A 15,818-nucleotide genomic window follows, 5' to 3' on the forward strand; every position below is an offset into this window, starting at 1 on the left:
GCTCCTGGCAGTATACCAGGTCCTTGAGCCATTCCTTAAATTTCGGAGCCCGTCCCCGTCCCCACCGACAAGCTACGCGTCGCTTCGCCAGCAGTAACGCCGTCGTAATGAATTTGCGACTCGCCCGTGGGATAGGCTTGGTGTATCCCAGTAGCGCCTGTATGGGGTCCGGTGCGAAGGGCAGCTCTATCATTTGTGAAATGGCAGAGCACACCTGTATCCAGTAGTTCTGAATAGTGGGGCATATCCAGGACAGATGTAGGAAGTCCGCCTGGGGGGCATGGCATCTCTCACAGTTGTCCGAGTCCTGGAGCCGAAATCTGTATTTGGTGGCCGGGGTGCAGTAGAGACGGTTCAAGAATTTAAAATGTATGATGCGGTGTCTACTGCTCGCTGAAATCTGTGCCGTCTGCAAACAGCAGTAAGTCCACCTGTCATCCCCGAGGTCTAGCCCCAGCTCTCGTTCCCATTCCCCACGTGCCCGGGATACGTCAGGTGCAGCATCAGAGCGGACTGCATGATATAGTATCGAAACTAAATGGGAGGGCGAAGTGGCCTGAAGGACCCCGTGTAATGGAGCCATGGTGTCAGGCTCAGACGGGAAATCTGGCAAGATGGCCTTCATGCCGTGCCGCAGTCTAAGGTAGGTGAAAAGCTCCAGGGGGGTAGGCGTGTGCCCCTCAAAGAAGCTACCCTGGTCACGAAAGATCCCGTCCGAAAACAGATCTCCCCATCTATGGAAGCCCAGCTTGCGAAGCAAATCTTGAAACAGTTTCTCTTGGAGAAGAGGAAGCTGTGAGTGATAAGAAAGCGGGAGAAGAGGGGAGTACAGGAGCGGACTTCCCACTCGCTTCGACAGTTCCAGCCAAGCCCTCACCGTGCCCTGCAGAGCGTTATAACTGGCAGTGGAATACGGGAGCACACTGTGCAGTAGGCCAGACAGGGGCAGGGGCGCCGCTAGCCAGTCCTCCGCTGCGAGCTGGGGCATGAAAGCGATCGGGTGGAACCAGTAGTAAGCATAGTGCGCTTGAGCGCAGAGATAGTACAGTTCCAGGTCCGGTATATCGAATCCTCCGCACGAGTATGGAGAAGTCATCACAGCCCACTTCAAGCGGGGCCTCTTCCCACCCCATACCAAACGTATCAATTCAGATCTCAAACGAGTAAAGAAGTGCCTGCTCGGGGGAAAAGGAATATTCATAAACAAGTATAAGAGCCGGGGAAGCACCACCATCTTAATCAGGGCTGCTCGTCCAGCCATCGACAGGGGGAGCGCAATCCAGCGGTCGACACAAGAGGAGACGTGCAGCAATGTCGTGCCGTAGTTCATCCGCATAAGCTCCTCCCTGTCTCGGGAGATCTTAATGCCTAGGTACTTGACGTCGGACTCACTCCATTCTATGGGATAGTCGAGCGGGAAGGTCTGGGAGCCATCAGTAAGATGGAAAATCTGAGACTTCGACCAATTGATTTGCACTCCCGACATTTCCCCATATATCAAGAATTCCCGGAGGAGAGGGTTCAGGTTATTTTGTGGGTCCCGCACGTACAGAGTAATATCATCTGCATACATTGACAGCAATATCTGTCTCTGCTCACAGAACAGCGCGCGGTCTTGATGGTGCTGTCGGAGTCGCGCGGCTAGAGGCTCGAGCGCCAGTGCGAATAAGAGTGGGGAAAGTGGACACCCCTGTCTGGTCCCTCGTGCAATTCCGAAGGGTGCGGACATCCTGCCATTGACCAGGACCCTTGCGCACGGACCGCCATAAAGAATAGCTATCCAGCCCAGGAACACCAGAGGGAAACCCATGTGAGTCAGTACAGCCACCAGATAATCCCACTCCAAGGAGTCGAACGCTTTCGTAGCATCCAAGAATACCGCCACCATCTGTAGGCTGGGATCTACATTCTGCAAGGTCGCAAACAGTGTACGCAAGTTATGCGATGTCGCCCTTCCGGGTATGAAACCCGATTGATCCGGGAGTACCAGTCCCTCCATGAGGAGCGACAAGCGATTAGCCAGGGTCTTAGCAAGGATCTTTGCATCGCAGTTAAGAAGGGACAAGGGCCGATACGAGTCCGGGGACGTTGCCGGCTTGCCTGGCTTCAAGAGGGAGGTAATCAGTGCCTCTCTCATGGAGGGGGGGAGTTTCCCCAGCGTGTGAGCCTCGTCAAACACCTCTTTCAAAATCGGGGCAAGGATATCGATGTAAGACTTGTAGAACTCTATCGGGAGGCCATCACGGCCCGGGGCCTTCCCCGAGGCCATCTGCATTATGGCCTCCCGAATTTCGTCAACCCCCAGAGGAGCCATGAGGAACCGGCGCTGTCTATCAGAAAGCCATCCTAGTGTGATGTCCTCAAAATATCTGTCCAGCTCCGGCTTGTGCGCATGGGTAGAGGAGTACAATGCAGTGTAGTGGGCAACAAACGTTTGCAGTATAGACTGGGTGTCCCTGTGGAGCGCTCCCGAAGATCCATGGATCTCTAGGACGTGGTTGTTGAAACGGGGCGGTCGTATCGCCCATGCCAGGAATTTACCCGGCCGTTCTCCCTCACCGTACCTACGCGCTTGGAAGTGTTTCCCCCTAAACCGAACCTCCCTATCCGCGGTGGCTTTATAGTCAGACAGGAGGTCACGAAACCTGGCTTGCGCCTCCGCATCAGTGGGAAACTCAGGGGCAGTCTCCAAGGCCCGGAGGGCGATCTCCAGTTTACTAAGGCTCTTACGGAGGTCCCTGAGGACTCCCACCCCCTTCGAAATGCACAGCCCCCTGATGGTAGCCTTAAAGGCCTCCCAGACTACAGCGACACTATCCACCGTCCCACCATTGCGCTGAAAGAAGCTCTCGGTCTCCTGTGCAATCTCCGAGCGAAAGACCTCATCCAACAGGGCAGTAGGTTGCAATCTCCAGGACATCGGAGAGCCAGCAAGATCAACCAGCTCCATACCCATCAGAACCGGGGCATGGTCGGAATACGTGCGCGCTAGGTGTCTCACCCGACATACCGTGGGAGCAAGGCCTGGGGAGACCAAGAAATAATCCAATCTTGCCCATGTGGCGTGTGCGGCCGACCAGTGCGTGCCCTCCAATGTCGCCGGGTGCCTAGAGCGCCATGCGTCCAACAGGTGGCGCTCAGTAAGAAGGTCGTGAACATATGCCTGTGAGCGAGAGTAGTGTTGAGGGCTGGGGTTTGCCCTGTCCCTCATGGGATCAATAGCTACATTAAAGTCTCCTCCCCACATCAGGTGAGTGGAGCCTATGCCCAAGATCTCCCCGCAAAGCGCCCGAAGGCACTGCGGATCATCCGAGTTGGGGCCATAATAACACGCCAGTGTGAGCGTGTCCACACCAATGCGACCCCAGATAATACAATACCTGCCCTCCCTATCAGTCAGTTCACCCAGGCACACAAAGGGGGTGTGTTTCTTAATAAGGATTGCGACCCCCCGTGAGTAAGTGGAATAGGAGGAAAAGGAACGGTGCATGGCCCACCTAGATGCAAACAGTGACGGCCTGGACGGGTCCAGGTGCGTCTCCTGTAGGAAGGCCACATTGATGTGATGTCTATCTAGGTACGCCAGGATCTGTCTACGCTTTCTAGGGTCTCCCAAACCCCTCACATTCCAGGTCAAAAAATTAAGTTGCCCAGTAAAGTCCCTGCGTGTCTGTGGATCACCCATAAGGAGCAACAGTTCCCAGAAATAGTAAGCCAATGTCACCGCCGCCCCTAAAAGGATGCAGAAGAAATAATGCAAACACTTCAACACACCAATTAACACTAACAAACCGCAAAGAAAATTTCCCACCACCCCCTCCACCCTCCACCCACAGCAGCATCCCAATCATGCCATCTGGACAGTTCCCATCCTCCCCACCCCAAAACCAAACCTTTCCATGGCCAACGCCATTAGGGATTAACATTTAAACAGAGAAACAATGGGGTAATACCCTTCGGAGGTCAGTCTAGGTGGATACACCGTGTCTCCGCGATCCACGGGATTGCGCCCGGTCAGGGACCGAGCCCACTCCAGGGACAGGAAGCGCCCAGCGAGGTGAAATGTCCTGAGAGTCAGGTGCGCGGTAAAAGGAGGTAGGGCCCCGGTGCCATCCCCCCACCCACAGCGCGGCCAGGTCCTTAAGTCCCCATATCATGGTCCGTGGCAGCATACATCTGCATCAGCTTACCAACTGTCAATCATCCGCCACAGAAGCATCAGGTCAACGACCCTGCGTTGTCACTCCGCGGCCGGCGAGGCTGGGCCATCCATATCTCGCCTCTTGACCCGCTTCAAAAATTCCTCAGCTTGTTGGGGTTTAGTGCAGAAAATTTGTTTCCCCTGGTGGGTGATGCGTAGTCGAGCAGGGTAGAGCAACGCATAATCAATTTGAGCAGCTCGCAATTTTTGTTTAACCTGGATGAATTTTTTCCGCTCCTCCTGGACCACTGGAGTGAAGTCTGGAAAGATAGTAAAGGCAACGCCGTCGTACGAGAGGGACTTCTTCTCCCTCGCCACTCGGAGCGCCGCGTCCCGGTCCCGGAAGTTTAACAAACGGGCGATGATAGGGCGGGGGGGGGCCCCCGGCGGCGGCCTCGGAGCCAGCGATCTGTGCGCCCTTTCAACAATGAACTGCTGGGAGAGGGAGTCAGCCCCCACCACCGCGCGCAGTAGGCCCTCCACATAGTCCTCCATCTTGCCTGTGTGGGTCGACTCCGGTATGCCAAGTAGGCGAACATTGTTCCTCCTGCTGCGCGCCTCTAATTCCTCATTCTTGGCCGCTATCACGAGAAGGACTTTGTCCATGCGCGCTACAGTGTCTGATAGTTGTGTCGTGCGGTCTTCGGTATCAGAAACACGCCGCTCCGTTTCTGAGATACGTTCTCCATGACTGTCCACCTTGTGCACAATAGAGTCCATACGTGACTGCATGGAGTCCATTTTGTCCACTGTGGTCGCCAGGCTCTGCCGCATATCCAACAGGATGGATTTGACGTCGTCGCCCGTCTGGGCGTCCACCAGTGCCGGACCCCCCGCGCCGGCCTCCGGCTGGGATCGGGTGGTCTTTTTCGACTCGAAGGTGAGGCGAGGTTGGCGGCTGTCCGGTTTCCCCATGCCGACACCGACGGACAGACCCCAGTAAAGGCAAGGATATAGTCGGGATGGCCGGATCACGAGGTGGAAAAGGGAACCAAGGGGGGAACGCAGCTCCGCAGGGGCAGAAGCGACCCAGCAATCCAGGCTCAGGCACACCGCGATCTCCTCAAGAGCACCTGTCAACTCCCTCCACCAGGGGTGAGCCCGCGCGTCAGGGACGGGTCCAGTGCCCAGAGCTGCACTCGATCACCTGGGGCCACCACTCCCCCCGACAGTAGGTAGCAGGATCGCCTTCACTCCGGGCCACCAATCGTCTCGAGCCAGACAGGGGGGGGCAGAGGGGCCCGAACCGGGACCCTCGGGTACTCACTCGTAGCAGCCTTAGCTCTCCAAGGGGATCCAGGCCGATGAGGGAAGCAGGCCCCAGCGCCTCCAGGCCAATGGCGAGCTCCGCAGGTTCGCTGCTGCCTCGGCGCGATCCCAGACGCAGGCCTCTCCGAGCAGTTTGGGACGCCGAGCCGGTCTTAGGCTCCCGCCGCCAGTGAAGCTGGTCTCACCGGGTCTCAAACTCCCGCTGTCCCCGCCGCCCGTCACATCTCATCCAGCGGAGGAGCAGACGGGCCACAGCGGGTGTGGATGGGTCCCCACAGCGCACAGGCAGGCGATGCAGCGCCGCGCTTCCGCAGCGTTCAGGAATGGCCGGGGGAGGTGATCGCCGTGGTCGCCGCGGTCGTCTGCAGCACACCCCGTCAATGCACGCGCCCTCCACCAGTTCTCGGCGCAGCCGCCGCGGCGGCAGACGAGTCAGTCCAGGGCGAGGGCAGCAGCCGGGGCGTGCGAGGTCCACCGCAGCCGTAGTGCAGGGAGGCCCTCTGACCACGTGTGCAGCGCCGCCCTCGCGTGGCGGCCGCTCCCCGGTCACAGTACCAGACGATAGCATACGCTAGCCGGTGCGGTCGGCAGCAGCTCTTTAGTCCGGTCTCGCCGCGGTACTCAGGGCAAGGCAAAGCCCCGGCAGCAGCAGCGGAGTGCGGGAACCCACCAGGGCTCGTTCTGGCAGTGATTCGCCACTCTCAGGAAGGATTTTTAGCAGGATTTTGCCGCTGGGCTGCGGGAGCTTCACCCACAGGCAGCCATTCCGCTGTGCGCCACCTAGCGCCTCCTCAGGAATTGGAGTGTTTTCTAAGGCGCATGGGGATGCTTTTACATTTTAGTGGGTTTCATGTGTGTAGCGTTGCTAGGCAACGCGGGACAAAGAAAAATAACGGAAGGTTTAAGTAATCTTGTGTTTGTGAGGGAGTGTCTGATTTTTTATAAGGATTAGTGAAGATTACTTGTAAGAAAAGATGTCAGCAGTAGAGAGTACAGGGGAGTCAGGTAGTGTTTTGAATGAGGAAATTAGAAAGATGGTAAAAGATGCAGTTGGTGCAGCTTTAGCTGGTGTGAAGAGGCCACTTTTACTTGAGGAAGACGAATATTTTTCAATGGAGGAGAATGAACAGGGTAATGCAAGAGAGGTTGGTGGAAAGTGGAAAGAGATAAGAAGGCATCTAGAAAACGGTGCAGGAGGAAATGGAGTCCAAAGCGGCTCAAAAAGAAAGAAAGTTCAAAGCAACTTACATGATGGGCAGGATATCTCTGCTAATTCTAGTGATGTAGATGAATACGTATTAGATTTAGATTACAACAATGATTTGGATGATGAAAACGCAAGTGATTGTTCAAATAAAAGATGTGATAAAAAGGTGGTTGACCCTTTTGGGAAGAAATTATTTGACCCAAAGGATGTGAGACATCCAAGAGGGTCTGAATGGTGGCCGATGAGCCACGTTTCAGATTACATAAAGTACTGGATTAGAAGGCCTCTCGAAAGGAGTGAAAGAAACATAATGAGGGCAGAATGCTCTCGCCCAGTGATTGGGGATAAAGACACAATAACTCCAAATTTAGACCCAGAGATAATTACTTATATGTTCAAAATGGGAAGAGACCCAAGAAAGGGCCTTGAAAAGGCATTGAAACGATGCGAGGATAAAGTATTGGATGCTTTAGGCCTGCTCGCTAGAATGTTTGATTTGGTGGAGGAAGCATTTTTAAAAGGGATGGATTTGGACATTGTGTTATTAAGAGGGTGGTGCCAAAGGGCGATTTGTTTCCTCGGGAACGCGAATGCGGGTCTAATAGAGGAAAGGAAGAAAGCAGTCTTGTTCAGAATAAATCCAAAAGTGGGAGATTTTGCAAAAAAAGATACTTGCGAAAATCCAAATGGATTACTTTTTGGAGATGGAGCAGTCAAGGAATTGGGAAAGTATGTGAATACCTTCACTTCACTGGACAGGGTCCAGACGAATATGAGGAAGGTTTTTAGTGGAGGTGCTTCTGGAAGGTTTTATGGTAGGGCCGGAAGGAGAGGGCAACCTTCTGGCCGAAGTTTTTATAGGTCCTAAAGCAATTACTCAAGAGGTTTTGGAAGAGGATCGCAAAATCAGTTTAATTTCTACCCTCAAAGAGGAAGAGGGGTTCGTTCAAGAGGAACGTGAGGAAGAGGGCAGTCCTCAGGTCAAGGAGCAGGTAAGTTGGAATACGAAGATTTATACTAGTTTTATCCAGGAAAAAGTGGGAGGAAGGTTGAAAAATTATGTGGAAAAATGGAAGGAGATAACAAAAGATTTGTGGGTGTTGAAAACAGTGACAGGTTTCATGATAGATTTGCAAATGTTCCTTATCAGGAAAAAGAGCCAAGGGAATTGGTTTTCAACGAGAGTCAGGAAAAAATAGTCTGGGAAGAAATAGAAAATATTTTGAGGAAAGGGGCAATTGTGGAAATAGGAGAGGAGAAAGTAGGTTTTGTGAGCACTTTATTTCTAGTGGAAAAGAAGGAAAAAGGCTGGAGACCAGTTGTCAATTTGAGGGATTTGAATTTTTACGTGGTTTACAGGCATTTCAAGATGGAAGGAATCCATCTTTTAAGGGATATTTTACAAGACATGGATTGGTTAGTGAAACTAGATCTCAAGGATGCATATTTTACGATTCCGATGGACCTAAAGAGCCAGAGGTACCTGCAATTCAGGTGGAAATGACATATTTATCAATTTGTATGTTTACCTTTCGGTCTCTCATCTCTACCTTGGTGTTTTACGAAGGTAATGAGGACAGTGATTTTTTTTTGGAGAGAAAGGGGAGTTTGATTGATTGTTTATTTGGACGATCTGTTGATTATGAATCAGGATGTGACAGAATTGAGGAAGCATTTGAAAATGGTGATAGATCTCTTGCAATCCCTGGGGTTCATAATAAATGTGGAAAATCAGTGTTGGAACCGTCTCAATCTTTAGTGTTTCTTGGTTTTGTTGTAGATACAGTGAGATGTTTTTTGTTGTTACCAGAGAAAAAGATAAGGAAAATTCACAAAGAGGTGAAGAGTTTATTGAGGAGAGATATGGTGAGTTTAAGAGAGATTGCAAGGATCATTGGTCTTTTATCTTCATCGATTCAGGCAGTGTTTCCAGGACCATAACATTACAGGGCTTTACAACGCTTGAAGACATCAAATCTTGCTGTTGGTTTATGGTACGGAGATCGAATAAAAATGTCGGAAGAAGCAAGGATAGAGTTGAGTTGGTGGATGAAGAATTTGACTGCGTGGAATGGTCGAGCGATCTTTGGTATGAGGTCAGACTTTGTATTGGAGACAGACGCAAGCCATCTTGGTTGGGGGGCTGCATGCATGAATCAGGTGACTGGTGGAGTTTGGAATTCGATGGAAAGGAAGGAACACATAAATTATTTAGAAATGAAGGCAGGGCATTTTGCATTGCAAAGTTTCAGGAGTTTGTTCCGTGGAAATTCAGTATTATTGAAGATGGACAATATTACCACTGTAACTTACATAAACAAGCTAGGGGGAAGCAGATCAAGGAAGTTGTCGGAGATTGCGAAAGAGATATGGGAGTATTGTTTGGAGCAAAAGATAAATCTACATGCTCAATATCTTCCAGGTCAGGAAAATTTAGAGGCGGATTGGTATTCGAGGAATCTGATAGATTTCAGCGACTGGATATTGGACAGGGAAGTGTTTCAGGAAATTCAAGTTTAGTTTGGCCCACTGGATCTAGATCTGTTTGCCTCCAGACTAACTTTTCAGTTGGAAGAGTATTTCAGCTGGAGGCCGGATCCAGGGGCGTTAGCTGTGAATGCGTTCAAACAGAATTGGAAAGGGAGAAGGTGTTATGCTTTTCCTCCTTTTTCTATGATTCAAAGGGTGTTGCTGGAAGTATGAAGACAGGCTGTACAGATTGTTTTGGTGACTCCTTTTTGGATAACTCCGGTTTGGTTCCCTTCAGTTCTGGAGATGGCAGTGGAAGAACCTTTTTTGATTCAAGCATACAGTGGGATGTTAATGGGGCAAGGAGGAGAAGATCATCCTTTGGTTCGAGAGGGTTCGCTCAACCTTCTAGTTTGGAAAATATCAGGGGATCTGAAAGATTCGCAGATCTTTCGGGAACAGCTTCAGATTTACTCAGAGAGTCATGGGCACCAAGCACGAGGAAGAAGTATAAGAGAGTGTGGTCAGTTTGGTCACGTTGGTGCTTGGAAAGGGATTTGGATCCCTTGGAGGCTGATGAGATGAAGGTTGCAAAATTTTTAGCAGAGTTATTCGAGAAGGGTCTATCTTACAGGACTATTAATTGTTATCGTTCAGCGATCTCAGCTGGACATGTTTCGATTCAGGGTTGTTCGGTTGGTAGGAGACCGGTGGTTTGCAGGATTATGAAGGGGATCAGGTTAAGGAGGCCTCCAAAATCGAAATATGGTTCAGTTTGGGATGTGAATTTGATTTTTAAACTGTTTGATGTTTGGCCAGGGAATAGGATTTTGGGTTTGAGAGAACTGTCTTGGAAGTTGGCGTGTTTGTTGTGTTTGGTTTCTATAAGAAGAATTTCAGATGTTAAGGCTTTGGACGTGAGTTGTAGGTTTTATCAACCTCAGGGAGTTATGTTTGAAATTTGGAGGAGAACTAAGACTATGTCTAGTTCTGTTTTTTATCCTAGATTGGATGAATTTCCAACGCCATGTATTGACAGGTGCCTTAAGGAATATGAGAGTGGGGTTGCGGAATTTAGAGCAGATGGAGTGGATCCGTTGTTGATTTCATATGTAAAGCCGTTTACAGCTGTATCTACGGCTACTATAGCCAGGTGGGTTAGAGCAGTCATGAAAGAAGCTGGTGTCAATTTGGGTTGTTTTTCAGCGCATTCCGTAAGGGGCGCCATAGCTAGTAAGGTTTTTGTGAACGGAGGAAATCTGAATGATATCTTGAAGGCTGCGGATTGGTCTAACGCAGATGTTTTTAGGAGATTTTATTTTGAGGCAATTGAGCATGTTGTAAATACAGTTTTAAATAAGCTTTGAACATGCATAATGATAGCCTCCTGTCTTGCCATAAAATGCCGATTCTCATAGATTGATTGCATAGAGAATCGTGATTTTATTAAAGACAAGGAGGCTATCATTATCCCTCCCTCCCTCCCTAAGTTGAGGGTTTGGAAGTAATGTTTTTTTAATGTATATGGAATTGTTTTATTGTTTGGAAATAAATTAAAGTTTGGGTTGTGAATTTTAAAGTTTTTAAATATATTAAGGAAAATGTTTGGTATTATTTTCTTTGCAGATAACTGAAGATATTTGAGGATTTTATATTTAATTTGAACTTTTGAGTTTTTTCATTGAAGAACAATAAGAATTGAGAAAAGAAAAAAGAAACAAAAGAGGAAGAAGATGGCGGTCGGCAGGATCTTATGGGACTTGAGTGTTCTGTTCTAGTGTTTTATGTTTAGTTCTGTTCTGAGTTCTTTAAAGTGCTGCAGAGGTGGCGAATAAAAAGTATTTATGCATAATGATAGCCTACTTGTCTTTAATAAAATCAAGATTCTCTATGCAATCAATCTATGAGAATCGGCATTCTCCCTTTATTAAAACAGGCAGGTTGGCGACAATGTAAACCAGCATTTTTATATTTACAATTTTTAGATAGTGTATTAACTGTTTGTGTCATGACCGGTTTTCTGAAAAATGCACTGAGAGCTAGTAAAAGTATAAAATGTTTGACATTAGGAATGTAGTGCTCTATAGGTTAACATATTTTACTTGAAAGCACTTTTTGACAGATATTTCTATTTTGATGAATTTTATTGAATGTCTTTTATCTATCTTGTTTTTATGAAAATACATGCTTTTGTGATTTTAAATGACTAAAATCGAATAAAGCTAAATTTGAATTGAATTTGATGTCCAAGGACTGAATCTAGGATCCAGTCCTGTGGTTAGAAAAGTAATCCAATAAGTAACTAATTGCATTTGACTAGAAATTCACATTGAGCTCAATGTTGCATTGTGTTTGAAATTGTGTTGCCCATTGCAACAACTGTAACTACTGTACTTAAAAGTATATTGCCTATTTGCAAAGTATTTAAACTAAAGTAATTCATTCTGATAAAGTATATTATGTATTGTAATGTATAATGTAATTATAATGTAATTAAAAAAAATATCTAAAAATAAATAGTTTAAAAAATGTAGTAAATCGGTATTAAAAAAATCAGTATAACAATTAATACATTAAAAATTGTCATTTACAAAACTTTGAAATTCACTGAAAAAACCATAGGTTTCAGGCCTGACATAGTTAGGAATTAGCATTTAAAAAACTTTTGAAATTCACTGAAAAAACCATAGGTTTCAGGCCTGATATAGTTAGGAATTAGCATTTAAAAAACCTTAGACATTCACTGAAAAAACAATAGTTTTTAGGGGTGTTATAGTTAGCTGGACATTTCACTCGAACAAAACCATTGAAATTCCTCCGATATAGTTAGTTGTACTAACTACATCTCGCGCGCCCGCAATCCACTGCTGATGATGTCACATATTACATCATTCATGACATGGTCAGTGACATCACTGATGACATCTCAAATGACATCACTGATGACATCGTCCACGTGACAATCAGATACACCTCATCATACACTAGTATAACCTTTCATCACTCACTGTAAAATACACACATCTAATCACTTACCTATAGATTCACTCATACATGCTGTCAATGATCAATGGAACACTATCAAATATACTTATATACCTATATCGACATTACACACCAGCACACATCCTAATCAATTACAAAGTCATCCTACTCACTTATGCAAACAATGGATCATACTTACTTTTACTTATCCATACAGTCACTCATACAATCACTGAGTCTTATGTATACTTATTTATATACAACTGACAAATACACTGGCTTTTATTCTTCTAGTTTGTTGGACAGGTACCATTGAGACATAGTGAATGTAACCTCTCCAAAATGCAACCCTTTCCCTATTGTTGAACAGACTGGAATGGGAATAGTAAAAAAAAATTCTCACACTTAACGTTTAAAAAATATTGTTTTAACCCTTTCGCTGCGGCGGGAATTCCGCCGCAGCGCTGGGGGGGGTTTGGGGGCAGCGCAGTGGCGCGGTGCTCATGACGGAGCCACTCCGTCATGAGCCACGGTTGAGCTGTGCTCATGACTAGGCCTGGGCGGTAAATTCCGTTCCGCTCGCGGAATTTGCGTAATTTGCGTAATTTCGCGTTCCGCGGAGAACGCGAAATTGCTCAAAAGTCTGCTTTCCGCGATTTCGCGAAAATTTTGCTTGTTCGCGTTCTCAAAATGCGTGTTCGCGAGATATTTCTCCCCGAGCACGCAAACAGCAATTGTGAACAGGAAAAAAGCATCGCGAACAAGCAATTCCGCGTGTTCGCGGAGATTTTTTACCGTTTCGCGGAGATTTGCGGAACGCAATTACGCAAATTCCGCCCACCCCTACTCATGACGGAGTGGTTCCGTCATGACTCCGCCCACTGCGCTAATCGCCCGCACAGGCGGGGAATTAGCGCCGCGTGGGCGGCGCGGCCGCCAACGGCCGCAGCATGACGGAACCACTCCGTCATGAGCACACGGCGACCGTGGCTCATGACGGAGTGGTTTTGTCATGAGTGGGGAAGGGGTTAAATAAATGTAATATTTTATTTTCTTTGTTTAAATTTATATTATTTGTAATTATATGTATATTTTTGGTATAATTTAAAAACAATATTTTTAGTATATGTATTTTTTTATAAATGTATTTAATTTGGTAATTTATTTAATATTTTGTATTTGAGTTAATATATTTTCTATGCTACATGTGTATATATGCTTTTTATACTAGTAAGTAAACACAAAAAATGTAATATAATGTAAAATATATTTTTGGATAATAGTGTTATATATAAACATACACACACATTTATATGTGTCTGTTTATATAAGTATATATTTATATATAGTATTAAATGTTACTGGAATTTAATACACATATTAACGTTATATTAAAATATTTTAGATTTACTATTTAAAAAAATATATTTATATATGAAAAAAACAATACTTTGTATGCTTTTAAATATTAGAGTGAAACAATATATATATTTTTGCACTTACCTTTATAAGTATATTGAATCTATATTTTTGTAATTTATTTTTTTGACACAATATTTCTGTTTCACGATATTGTTGTGAACGATATTATGCCAGTGAATGCCATGGGTGGATGCATGGGAACACCCATGGTTCACCCATGGGACGCATGGTAGTGCATGCATAGCGCTGCCTTGCGTTACGTTGTATTGACTAAAGCATGTGGCTGGGCTGTGCCACAAACGTGATGCAACCCAGAGGCAATCCCTTAGTAAATCAGCCCCAAAGTCTTCAGTGCACTGAGTTGCATTTGCAAGTCCCAGACTGATAGCCCCAGAGCTTCAGCTCAGCAACAGAACAGTCCTACATCAGGTTTTTAATTGAAGCAAGAAATCACAGAACCAGACACAGAAGCTGCAGGCAACACATACTCGAGACACCACAGGACTCAGGATACAACACTCATTGACTCAAGACAATGGAACACACCCTGAGCTCAACACAGGGAGTAGCTATGCGCAACTTACACAAATACAACACACAGGAGTTAACACTGATCAAAAATAAACACGCCCAACCTATTGCAAAACAAGAAAATACAACACACAAAACACACTATCACACAGCACCAAACATGACAATGCTCCTGATGACACCTGTACTGGTGCCACCATATACCTCAACATAACGCCCTCCACTATTAAGGAAATAAATATATATGTCACACCACGCAAGATACCCCAATACTGAAAAGATCGTTAAAGGGGCCATCCACAGTAGAAACAAATATGCTTCCTTGTGCAGTGCTGCATCTCTAACAACCACCACCAATGGGTGTTCTCAAATGTTGATTTGTTCAATGACGTCAGATGTGGTTTTGAGACCTATAGTGACCATGATTTACCACTGGCCACTCTAATTTCCCTCCGAGTGAGAAATCCACCATGAGCGGAAAATAGCCTTCACCACTAGTCAATGGACAAACCTCACATAGCACCTCTCACACCAGTGCACACCACACTCAGGTGCACCAAACACTGCAATGAACGGGGTCTCACTCAGTGAGCAATGCTCTCCCTGCACAAATGTGTAGACCTACAAGCACACGCCAGCGGCGAGCCTTCATCACAGGCTCTTCATTGGAGCAGCGAAGCACAGGGAGAGTCACAGCAGAGATCAGTACCTACCCAAGACACCACATGACACACCACAAATGCAACCCCATGAGGTGGAGGCTGACTGCACTGCTGCATCTGCTGTAAGGATTGATGCCTCAGTGATGTGAGAGCCAAGGTCACTTTAGAGCAGCCAATTATGTAGGGAGGAATGTCAGTGACCGCGGTCAGGAAAGGAAGCACCAGAAGTGACCGTGGTCAACGGTGGGACAAGAAGCAACAAGTACTGCAATTAGGAGCATAGAGAGAAGAAAAAGACAGAAGCACCTGGTCAGAAAAGAAGTTACAGCAGGCAGCAAATACTGAACCAACAGGGACCACAGCCAATAAAAGGAGAAGAAGCAATGGCCAGAGTCAGCGAAGGAACAAGCAGTGAGCAGGTCAGCAGAGAGACCAGCATCAGTGTTTAGGTCAGCTTGGGAAGGTCTGCTAGGGGAGAAACAGCAGTGACCACAGTCAGGAAAGGGATTACTAACAGTCACCACAGTCTGTAAGAAGAGCAAGGACCATATGTAGGTGGGCTAATACCGGTCGGTAACGGACGAAAATCGGCAAATTTCCCGTTACCGACCGGTATTTAGGCCTTTGCTGGATTTAATGATTCAGTAATTTACCGATTCGTTATTTTAAGGAATCGGTAAATAGAAATTACCTACATATGGCCCCAAGTGTTGTGACTATGGCAACAAAAGGGAGGACAGTAAAGACCACAGTGAGGAAAGGAAGAAAGAGCAGGGACTGCAGTCAAGAGACATATTTAACAACAGTGACCAGAGACAGCAAAGAGATTAACAGCAGTGACTGAGGACAGCAAAGGAAGAAAGAGCAGTGACTGAAGTCAAGAAACATATTTAACAACAGTGACCAGAGTCAGCAGTGACTGAGGGCAGCAAAGGAAGAAAGAGCAGGGACCGCAGTCAGCAAGTAAACCAACATCAGTCACTTGGGTCATAAGCGCTTTCTTCCGGTGAGTGCGCGGATGACCCTCTCTCCTCACTGTCGATGATGGAGGGTCCCCGACTGCCTCCATGGC

The 15,818-nt window shown here is 46.9% G+C and overlaps 1 protein-coding gene across 1 annotated transcript in view; it reads right to left on the reverse strand.

The window, feature by feature from the left end:
- STAB1 (stabilin 1) overlaps positions 1–15,818 on the reverse strand; it is a 1,212,756-nt gene that overhangs the window by 231,971 nt on the left and 964,967 nt on the right. The gene's annotated exons all lie outside the window — the stretch shown is intronic.

This window comes from Triturus cristatus, chromosome 9, assembly GCF_964204655.1.
Source record: "Triturus cristatus chromosome 9, aTriCri1.1, whole genome shotgun sequence".
Lineage (NCBI taxonomy): Eukaryota > Metazoa > Chordata > Amphibia > Caudata > Salamandridae > Triturus > Triturus cristatus.